General features: G+C 37.4%; 1 long non-coding RNA gene across 2 annotated transcripts in view; it reads right to left on the bottom strand.

Annotated features, from left to right (window-relative positions):
- Positions 1-1040: 1040 nt before the first annotated feature.
- Positions 1041-12196, bottom strand: part of LOC149127758 (uncharacterized) — an 80364-nt gene continuing 69208 nt past the window's right edge. Inside the window, exon 3 of one of the 2 annotated variants that reach the window (XR_016228901.1) lies at positions 1041-1257. This is a non-coding gene — a long non-coding RNA (uncharacterized LOC149127758). The remainder of the gene's footprint in view (positions 1258-12196) is intronic. The other variant, XR_016228902.1, reaches the window with a different exon arrangement.

Raw genomic sequence — 12196 nt, forward strand, 5'->3', positions numbered from 1 at the left:
CAGGTAGGCAGATCTCATATGCAGTTCATTCCCCAAATGCCCACAACATCCAGGGCTAGACCAGGCTAAAACCAGGATTCCAGAACTCAAATTGGGTCTGTCATGGAGGTAGCAGGGCCCCAAGAACTTGAGCTATCACTTAGGATGTGCATTAACAAGAACCTGAAATCAGGAATGGAACAAGGATTCAAAACCAAGCATACTGATATGAGATGACAGAGCCCCAAGTGGCATCTTTGCTGCTGAGACAATTGGCATATCTAAAGCTGGAACAATGTGCACAATAAAATATAGTATTGCATTATAACCCATTGGATAAATAAATATGAATACATATTACTTTCAATAAATGATTGCATGAATAATACAACAAAAGAGACAAATTTCATATATAGAAGAATATCAAATAAAACAGCTCAAGTAATTCAGGTATATAGTGTACCCTTAAGTGGGAGGTGAAGTGTAGGTTCTACACAGTGATTTCCTTTCCTGGAGCATGAGAAGTGGAGGAAAGAGTAACTTTAGAGTGGAGAAACTTGACAAACACTACATCAGGTGATCAAGATTAGTAAGAAAGTGGTATCACATTGATACTATATATCCTGATACGATATGTTGAGGATGGCAATTCACCACTGTGGTCTTCCTCTCAGAACACATAACTCCAGTCTAGTCACAAGAAAGGTATCAGAAAATTCCAACCCTGGAAATTGCGTCAAATATCTGAGCAGTTTGCATCAAAACTTTCAAAGTCATCAAGAGAGATTGAGACTTGATGAATAAATCTAGTTTACAAGGGATATTGCAAGCGAATAGCAGCATTACATTTTTAAAAAGAATTAAAAAAATCTGAAAAGGATATGGACATTGGTTACAAATGATATAACCATACTGGTTCACTAGTTGTGAACAATGTGCCATGCTAATGAGAGGGAGAAATGTATGAGGGGTATGAAAGAGTTCTTAGTAACATCCCTGTAATTTTCCTATAAATCTAACACTTGTAGCACAAGTGTTAAATCACCACTTGGGATACCTACATTTTATGTCAGCAGAGTACCTGGTTCAAGTCCTGGTTATTCTGCTTCCAATCCAACTTTCTGTTGATGTGCATGATGCAACAGGTGGACTCAAGTACTTAGGTCCATGGCATTCATGTGGGACACCTGGGTTGATTACCAGCATCTTGGTTTAGGCCTGGTCCAACCATGGATTTGGTGGATTTTTGGGCAATAGGCCAGCAAATAGATCATCTCTCTGAAAATATATGTAGAAATATGATCATTCACATCCATTCTGTATAACAGAATACAAATTACAATTTAAAAAAAGACTATTTAGGTATCTAAATCATCAGTGTTTATACAAAATTACATACAATTTAATCCATATCTATTACCTATTTGTGCATTATGAACTTTGGTCCAATATATATTTATTGGTTCATTCTTTGTTCTTGCAGTAATGGAATAGACCTATTGTATCAGCTACACTGTAGGGTTAGGATTACTGTAGAGATTTAACTGCCTTTTTCTTATTATTCTGCATTTCAAAAATATTCTAATGTTTCCTGTTGGTAGTAAGCTCAAAAAACAGAAAATAATAAAAGCATAGCTCCCCAAGCAATCAGAAAAAGTAATTGATTATTTCAGTGGAAAAGAATTGATTGGCTATTTTTTTTAAAGATTTCACAATGTATTCTGTATTCTATTGATTATTCAAAAAAGATTTGTTTATTTTTATTTATTTATTTATTTGAAAAGTAGAGTTACAGAGAGAGAAGGAGAGACAGAGAGAAACCTTCCATCCATTGGTTCACCACTCAAATGGCCACAATAGCCTGAGCTGTGCCAGGCCGATGCCAGGAGCCAGGAGCTTCTTCTGGATCTCCCAGGGACTTGGACCATCTTCTGCTGCTTTCCAGGGGCATTAGTAGGGGGCTGGAAGTGGAACAGCCAGGACAGGAACCAACACCCATATGGGATGCCTGCAATGCAGGCCATAGCTCAACCCACTGTACTGTGGCATTGGCCCTAAAAAACTGAATTTTTAAAGATTTAGTTCTGTCCACCTACCCCCGCTCAGACTGTTTTTATTGTCAGCATACTGACTTAGGGAAAGCTCTGCATCATGTTCACCTGCCAATCAAGCTGTTCTGGTCATTCAGTCTGTATGACACCCCAACTGAGGCAGATAGGCATTTTGCAAGAATCTCTAGGTGAATCACAGTACAAATCTTTAGGATTTTGAAGCAAAAATATGTTATCCTCTACCAGTATTATACATTTATTTTTTGAAAAACAGCTTCTGGATTACTACAGAACAGTGATGGAGACTGAATTATTAACCATGGGCCTTGACATTACCATGAGACTTGAGCTACCCATCATATGTTGGGGTTGTTTGACCTACAAATTAAAAGTTAGCACTATGTAATCAAGCTGAACTGGGAAAAGAAGAAATGTAAGGTACATCCCAAAGGCATATGAAGAAATGGCCACATGCATCAGGTTTATAGACAGTGACTAACGGTTTAGCTGGACTATTTGGGACTTAGAAGGGATAAGACTGGAAACATAACCATCAAGAGGTCCCTGGAGAGGCATGTGAAAAGACGATCCCAAATATAAAGTGTATAAAGGTATGGCCTATATGAAAGCTCATTAACGAATGTGCTCAGCAGAGGAGAACCTTAATGATCTGGTGGATAAAATTTTATGGATGTCAATCAGCCTCTTTTCCCAACTGTCACTGTCCTTGCCCAAGGAGATGATTAACAAAGTAGCCATGGGAGCCCAATGTGGATTATGCTTATGCTTAATATCACAAAAGTCTACCCATTAAGGCTGATCTAGCAACAACGCCTAACTGCAAGCAACAGAGACCAATAGCCTCCACTATAGAATTCCCAGTAAAGATTAGCTGGCTAGCCAGGTTCATTATATTGGACCACTTCCATCATAGAAGGGCAGCATTTTTCCCTCACTGGAAAGTAGACACTTATTCTGCCTTTCTAACTGTAACACTTGCACCAAAATCACCATCCATGAAGTTATAAAAGACTTTATCCATAGCATAGATTCTGACCAAAGCACTTGTTTTATAAGATGTAAGTATGGCAAGGAACCCATACTCGGGAAATTCACTGGGCTTACAGTGAATGGGCTTACATCATTCTACATGTCTGATCAAACAGTAGAGCGGTCTTTGGAAGACTTAGTCACGGTTCCAGATGCACGGTAATACCTTGCAGGATTGGGGTTAAAGTTAAATGTAGCCACTAGAATGCAGTATACACTCTAAACCAGTAGCCAATATACGGTGCTATTTCTTCAACTGCCAAGATTCATTGATCCAGGGATCAAGAGGTGGAAAATAAAAGTGGTTCCTAAAACTATTATCTCTAAAGATTCATTCATAAACAAATATTTGCTTCCCATCCCTATGACTTTGAGATCTACTAGAATAGATGCTTTCATTACCAAAGAAAGCACACTTCCTCCAGAAAATACAGCAAAAATTCTATTGAACAGAAGTTGAAATTACATCCTGGTCACTTTGAGTTCTTCATTCGAATAAGTCAGCAGGCAAACAAATTTTCTATAATGGATGAGTGACCCGATTCTAATTCTGACAAAGGGAAACTGAATTGCTACAAAATAATGGAATACTGAGGAATATATCTATTAGGTACATAATCCCCTGGAGTGACTAGCTAGTACTCCCATGTTCCATGATTAAAATCAATGGAAAACTATAGCCCTCTAATAGGAAGTAAGACTACAGGGTTAGACACTACACCAGTAAAGGCTAGATCAAGAACCACAACCAGCTGAATTGCCTGCTGAGGGCAAAATGGGTAGTGAAATAAGGAAAGTATGAATACCAGTTACAACCTCATGACCCTTTGCAAAATGGAGAACTGCCATATTAATGATACTTTTTCTTATTTTGATGTGACTATACTTGTATGAACAGGCATGCATTGCTTAACAATGAGGGTACATTCTGAGAAATGCATTGTTCAATGACTACATCAGTGTTAGAAATCATAGCCAGACACAAAGCTGATAGTATAGGTCAATCCCTTGACATGGTCTCTTAATACAATCAGGAGAGGTAGTAAACACAGATAGTGAGGCTGCTGCCATTTTAACATGGTATTCTGCTTCATAGTAAACTTCTTCTATAAATATAATGAATATACTCTAAAACAAAACAAAAATATAGTCTGGTCATAAACCAGTAATATAATGACTTATAATCATGATCAAGTATTATGTACTATACCTAATTGTATGTTCTATGCTTTTATTCTACTGGAAGGTCAGTAGGTTGTTTTACATCATAATCACCACAAAAAAAAAGAGTACACATTGCCTCATGATATTATGTTGGTCACAATGTCACTAGGCAATAGAAATTCTCCAGCTTTATTAGCATCTCCTTGTACCTTTATCAATACTCACTCTGCCCCTTGGATGAAGTATCATAATGTGTATATGACTTATTTTCAATCAATTCTTTCTAACTTCTATTGCTCCATTTCCCTGTCTTCTAACCTGTTTTAACAGTAATCTATATCTCAGGATAAAAATGATGGGATATCGGCTGGCGCCGCGGCTCACTAGGCTAATCTTCTGCCTTGCGGCGCCGGCACACAAGGTTCTAGTCTCGGTCGGGGTGCCGGATTCTATCCCGGTTGCCCCTCTTCCAGGCCAGCTCTCTGCTGTGGCCAGGGAGTGCAGTGGAGGATGGCCCAAGTACTTGGGCCTTGCACCCCATGGGAGACCAGGAGAAGCACCTGGCTCCTGCCTTCGGATCGGCGCGGTGCGCCGGCCACAGCGCGCCGGCCGCGGCGGCCATTGCAGGGTGAACCAACGGCAAAGGAAGACCTTTCTCTCTGTCTCTCTTTCTCACTGTCCACTCTGCCTGTCAAAAAAAAATTGATGGGATATCATCAAGAGAGTGGAATTTAGCAAAGGGATGAATATCTGAAATGGCAAAAGAATTTTGTATCCACTTTTGGGGATATGGTTAGTGTGCCATCCTTGTGTGTGAGATATTTACATCATGTTACATGAAAGCATGATTTTGCTATTGTCTTTATTTAAAAGTTAAATATAGTTAAAAGAAGTGGCTAATAATTTGAGAATTGCTGAGCTGTGGTGGCTTTGTACTACATCAAATCTGCAACTATATTTTCCAGAATTCTCTTGTTATGTGGCTCTAAGAACTGAAGAACATTTGTACAAAATTTGGAAGTGGAAATAGAGCAACAGTTATTTGGATACTCTATACAGGTTAGTGTCATTGTATTACTGCAGTTCATATGGGTTCTCATCCATCTAGTGGGTCACCTTATTGGTGTGGAACAGCATCTGAACTCACATCAACTCTTAATATTGTCAGATCTTATTGTTCTGCAGCTCTGAGTCCTGAAACTCAGCATGTACCTGCAGGTCACCTGTGGAGCAGTTTGAGTTAATGAGACAGACTTGGGTTTAATTCATTCTTTTTTTTTAACTTTTATTTAATGAATATAAATTTCCAAAGTACAGCTTATGGATTACAATGGCTTCCCCCCCATAATATCCCTCCCACCCACAACCCTCCCCTTTCCCACTCCCTCTCCCCTTCCATTCACATCAAGATTCATTTTCGATTCTCTTTATATACAGAAGATCAGTTTAGCATACATTAAGTAAAGATTTCAACAGTTTGCTCCCACACAGAAACATAAAGTGAGAAATACTGTTTGAGTACTAGTTATAGCATTAAATCTCAATGTACAGCACACTAAGGACAGAGATCCTACATGAGGAGTAAGTGCACAGTGACTCCTGCTGTTGACTTAACAAATTGACACTCTTGTTTATGGCATCAGTAATCACCCTAGGCTCTTGTCATGAGCTGCCAAGGCTATGGAAGCCCCCTGAGTTCACTGACTCTGATCATATTTAGACAAGGCCATGGTCAAAGTGGAAGTTCTCTCCTCCCTTCAGAGAAAGGTACCTCCTTCTTTGATGACCCGTTCTTTCCACTGGGATCTCACTTGTGGGGATCTTTCATTTAAGTTTTTGTTTTTTTTTTCCCCCAGACTGTCTTGGCTTTCCATGCCTGAAATACTCTCATGGGCTTTTCAGCCGGATCCGCATGCCTTAAGGGCTGATTCTGAGGCCAGAGTGCTGTTTAGGACATCTGCCATTCTATGGGTCTTCTGTGTATCCCACTTCCCATGTTGGATCGTTTTCTCCCTTTTTTATTCTATCAGCTAGTATTTGCAGACACTAGTCTTGTTTATATGATCCCTTTGGTTCTTAGTCCTATCATTATGATCAATTGTGAACAGAAATTGATCACTGGGACTAGTGAGATGGCATTGGTACATGCCACTTTGATGGGACTGAATTGGAATCCCCTGGTATGTTTCTAACTCTACCGTTTGAGAGAAGTCAGCTTGAACATGTCCCTAATTGCACATCTCTTCCCTCTCTTATTCCCACTCTTGGGTTTAAATTCATTCTAAAGGATTCAGTCTTTCTGATTTCAATTTTTTTCCTGTTCTTGTATATGTCCAGCTCTTTTCTTCTCTCAGTCTGATTGATTTATATGATTTAAGGCTCAACTCAGCCTCAGAAACACCAGCAATATATAGATTTCTCCAAAAGTTCCTGCCATTGCATGAAGTCTAAAACCTAAATAAATCTCTCTTGATCATTATAATTATATACCTCTGAATGTACTCTAGTACATTATATACCATTCTTCATACTGAAAAAAGAAGGCAATAAACAAATTTCCACCAACAATTACATATTTGTAGGATGAATATGAATTTCACTATTATAAAATGACATGTTCATTATCTTATTTGCCTAAAATAAAATTTTAATCATATTTTTCTCAACACAGCTCTTGTTAAAAACACATGACATGCTGGGACCTACTAGCCAAGTTGACAGAAAGCTGGGACTAGTTTTGGGTGAAACCAGGACACATGTACTAGAAAGGAAGAATTGTCCCCATCCAGGGAGAGATCATCAGTTCAAATCACCAAATATGAATCTTATCTGGAATAAGCATCTACTGGGCTCCTTGAAGGGACAGATCCAGGATTAAGCAACAAGACTGCTAGTCATTTGGCAATATCAACAGAAGCTTTAATTACAGATTAAGGAGACCCAGCTGGTCTAGGCACGGAGATGCATCAAACCATTCTGTGCCTACTGGTTCAATAATGGCCATATCTTATTTATGAATATCATTGTATCCTAGAGCCTGTTTTGGTGCCTAAAATGTAGTAGGAACTAGTTATATTGTGGAAAAATTAAGATAAATGAGCTCCATCAGGCAAGCAGGAATTGGTAATGTTAAAGTTTGCTAGAATAAATGCCTGCTATTTGAGAAGACCAACAAGGTACATTTTTTAAGAATGTAAATAATGTAAATGTTACAATTTTCTCTATCTTCCCCTCTCTCACTGATGTCTATCTTCTAATATTACACATAAAAACACTCATACACGGAAGGAAGAAGGGAGGGAGGAAGAGTGATCTTACATCATAGATGTTGGTGTTAGAAGAGACTTTATTGATGTCTATTAGTTTAACACTCATGTAGGATAGAGAAAATGAAGTTATCATTACCAGAAAACTACAATCCAAAAATAATTTAATATATACTGAGAATAGAATAAATATGAGGAAAATTAGATGCTAGGACAAGACTTTAACATTTCTTTTACATAAGTACCAATTTCTGGCTGCCTCATTTGCTCATTTGCAGGCCCTATCATGGTTAGTTTATAAGCTACTTCAAACTCATGCAGTGGGATTCAGGAGGTTCAGAGTTCTGTTCATATCTGTGATGGATCTTTCCCTCCTTCTAGCCTTCATAAATACACACACACAAACACACACACATACACACACACACAGAATATTTCCATAACCTTTGCCATTACTCTTTTGGTTCCATGACTCCAATGTAACTGAGATTGACATGCGTAAAATTCTACCTGGAAGGCCAGACATCTTTGGTTGTTGGGCCGTTTGACTTCAGATGACCTCTGTCCCTACATTTCAGTGCTAGTCCCAATTTGCTGGATTAAACCTTACACACATGGATGTCAGCAGAGACCATGCAGTTTTCCTATCCACTTAGCACTGCTTGAACATGTGGTGCCCGCTGCATAGTTTCACCTACTACTCTCATAGGTCTGATTGTATTGTCCCAGACATGCAACACAATTGAACCTGAGGAATGACACCCACTAGACACCTTTGAGGAAGGTAATTAAAGAACAAATTATCAGGATGAATGATAAATCTGATTAATCACAATGATTCATGTTCTTTTGATGGAACAATTGCCGCAGATCAAAGTCATTTTTTAAAGTTTATCTCTTTGGAACATAGAGTGACAGAGAGAGAGATAAAAAGAGAGAGAGAGAATCTTTCATCCATGGATTTACTCTCCAAATGCCTGCAACAGCCAAATCAGGGCCAGGTTGAAGCCAGGAGCCAGTAACTCTACCTGAGTCTTCCATATGGGTAAGACTTGGACCATCATCTGCTGCTTCCCTAGGTGCTCACTGGCAGGAAGCTGGAGGTGGGACTTAATCAAAGGCACTCTAATGTGGTAAATAGGCATCCCAAGCAGTAGCTTTACATCCTGTGCCACAATACCCACTCTCCAAGTGATTTTTAATTCATATGTTTTCATTCAGATGTATATCCTTGTCCATTATGTGATATTATGTTAAAATACCACAGACTGGGTAATTCTGGGGGAAATAGGGTTGTCTTTACATTTATAAGGAATGTATTAGCACATTAGATTTTCAAGGACACAGCAAATGCATGATAATTACTATAACAATTCTCATGCTAATATGATATTAATACAAAGAGAACAGATTCAATGTAGTTCATAGATACAATTCTAGGCAAACTGGCTAATTTATAAAGAAATTTATGTCTTACAGTTCTGCCTACTTCTGTTGGGAAGTCAAAGGTGGAGGGAGCCATGTCCCTGAGGGTCTTCTTGATACACGTTTCCATAGTAGCAGATGAAAAGACAAAAGAGCACACACATGTGTGCATTTGTGGACAAGAGAGATGGGGAAGAGTTTGAGAGATAGAAGGGAAAGGAGACAAGCTATACTTTTATCAGGGACTTGTCCCACCATAATGAATCCATTCCTGTGACTGGGCATTCATTTTCCAACACTAGAACTTTGGAGGACACATTCAAACCACAGCAACCCTACAAGTACCAGTCTGGAAGAAATCAGGGTGTATCCTTTTACCCCAAAATTTATATGGTGTTATGTTCAAAAACTACTGACAAACAAAGCATTTTGATGCATTACGCTGTTAGAACTATTCTCAAATATCCTGATGCTTTCATACAAACTCTTTCATGACTAATGCTGTTGACTATCTCCTTCCTGTGCCTCAGGAAAAGGCAGCCTAAAGTACTTTAATGTGCCCAAAACAAGAAAAATAAACAGTGATGGGGAAAAGGATCATGTCGGTTCATAAACTGACAACAGAAAATGCCTGATACCAGTCCTGAAATTACTAAATCAACATTTGTCTGTTTTATATGATTAGGAATTAACCAAGGAAAAATTGCTTTCATGCTACAAGAATGTTACAAATGAAAATCAGTCTTCTGGGATTAAGTGTAATTAAAAATATCTTCCAACTACATATTCAGAAAGTAAAATATTAAAATTTTTAAAATGCTACTTCCAAAACTTACTTAACCAAAGTCAAGGAAATGTAAAATGGTGGTTTAATCCATAATATTTTAAAAAGGACATGAAAATTGATTAATTAAAATAAAACAGCACAATTTCCTTCTCTATTAGTAAATTACAAGTAATGAGTGATCCGTAGATTTAGGCATATCTTGTGACAGAGATTTCCAGTATTACAGCCAATGTAATTCCTAAGAACTTACTACAGGGCTTGCTAATTTCTCAATGGCATGCCCCATTTCATATACCCCTAAACTGGAGATAATAATTACAGATAACAATATGCTGAACATAGTGGTTCCAGAGTTTAGAAAAAGCCAAACCTCACTCAAGAAGGAAGAGATAACCTAAAGAATCCTTTAACCTATCAAATCAGTCTATAGGCTATGAATCTATTACAGATATTAAATGGATAAAAATATTCACACACAAATAAGTAAAATGAAATACTATTCTGTAGCAAAACCAGAAAGCCAAATATTTTCACTAACAAATTCTATCAAACTATTAAAGAAAAAATGTCAGTTCTGTAAATGTTTTCCACAAGGGAGAACTCTTTCTAATTCATTCAGAGGACAGGTTTAATCCAACCCTAATCCAAAACAATACAAAAAAATTACAAAAAAGAAAACAAAATCTATAAATCATAAACCCACATAAAAATATATGCAAAAATTTTCAACAAATACTAGTGAATTGATACAGCAATATATGAAAAAGAATGATATAATAACACCACGTGTGACACATCCAAATATTGTGTGGCCAATTAAATATTCTCAAATCAATCAATAAAATTCACTATATTATAGGAGTTAGAAACATACCAGGGGACTCCAATTTAATCCCATCAAGGTGGCATGTACCAATGCCATCTCACCAGTCCAAGTGATCAATTTCAGTTCACAATTGATCATAATGAAAGGACTAAGAGTCAAAGGGAGCACATAAACGAGTCTAGTATCTGCTAACACTAACCGATAGAATAAATAAAGGGGAGAGTGATCCAACATGGGAAGTGAGATACTCAGCAGACTCATAGAATGGCAGATGTCCTAAATAGCACTCTGGCCTCAGAATCAGCCCGTAAGGCATTCGGATCTGGCTGAAAAGCCCATGAGAGTATTTCAGGCATGGAAAGCCAAGACACTCTGGCAAAAGATCTCTGTGAGTGAGATCCCAGTGGAAAGAACAGGTCTTCAAAGAAGGAGGTACCTTTCTCTGAAGGGAGGAGAGAACCTCCACTTTGACTATGACCTTGTCTAAACAAGATAAGAATCGGAGAACTCAGAGGGCTTCCATAGCCTTGGAAACTCATGACTGGAGCATAGGGAGATTACTGATGCCGTAGACAGGAGTGTCAATTGGTAAAGTCAACAACAGGAGTCACTGTGCACTTACTCCTCATGTAGGATCTCTGTCCTTAATGTGCTGTGCATTGAGATGTAATGCTATAACGAGTACTCAAACAATATATTTCACTTTGTGTTTCTATGGGGGTGCAAACTGTTGAAATCTTTACTTAATGTATACTAAACTGATCTTCTGTAAAAAAAAAAAAAAAAAAAAAAAAAAAGAAATTATCAACTCCCAACTTGACTCTCACTGGGATTAAACATGACAATAGGTCTGATCTGATTTCATCATCATTTAAAAAAAATCATCTATTATTTTTCACTTTATGTTTGTGTGGGAGCAAACTGTTGAAATCCTTACTTAATGTATACTAAGCTGATCTTCTGTATATTAAGATAATCGAAAATGAATCTTGATGTGAATGGAAGGGGCGAGGGAGTGGGAAAGGGGAGGGTTGTGGGTGGGAGGGACGGTATGGGGGGGAAGCCATTGTAATCCATAAATCGTACTTTGGAAATTTATATTCATTAAATAAAAGTTAAAAAATAAATAAATAAATAAATAACTGAAATGAAAAAAAAAAACTCTTATATTTATCTCAATAGATTCAGAAGTATTCAGCAAATTCAATATCAATCCATGATAAAATTGATCAGAAAACTAAAAATGGAAGGAAACATTCTCAAACTGATAAGGTGATATTTCAAAACCTTAAAACTAGTGTCATGATTAATAGTGAAAGATTGAATGGCTTCCTCTTAATATGACAAATAAAACAAATATTATCTACTCCACTATTTCTATGCACTATTGCACCATAGATAATAACATGTGAAAAAAAGAGAAGAAAAAAGAAAAAGGAATACAGTTTGGAAAGGAAGAAGTAAAAGTATATTTATTTATAGACAACATAATTGTGATTGTAGAAACACTTAGGTAATCCACAAAAAAGAAAGCTCACAGCCATTAGGTTAATATTTTACAAATCTGTTTGATTTCTATATACTATAACAAGCAATTGGTAACATAAATTTCAAAATTAACAAAATTAAAATGAAAACAGTGGCGCAG

The sequence above is a fragment of the Oryctolagus cuniculus genome, chromosome 2, assembly GCF_051225735.1.
Source record: "Oryctolagus cuniculus isolate XC-2025 breed Fujian yellow rabbit chromosome 2, ASM5122573v1, whole genome shotgun sequence".
Taxonomy (NCBI): Eukaryota; Metazoa; Chordata; class Mammalia; order Lagomorpha; family Leporidae; genus Oryctolagus; species Oryctolagus cuniculus.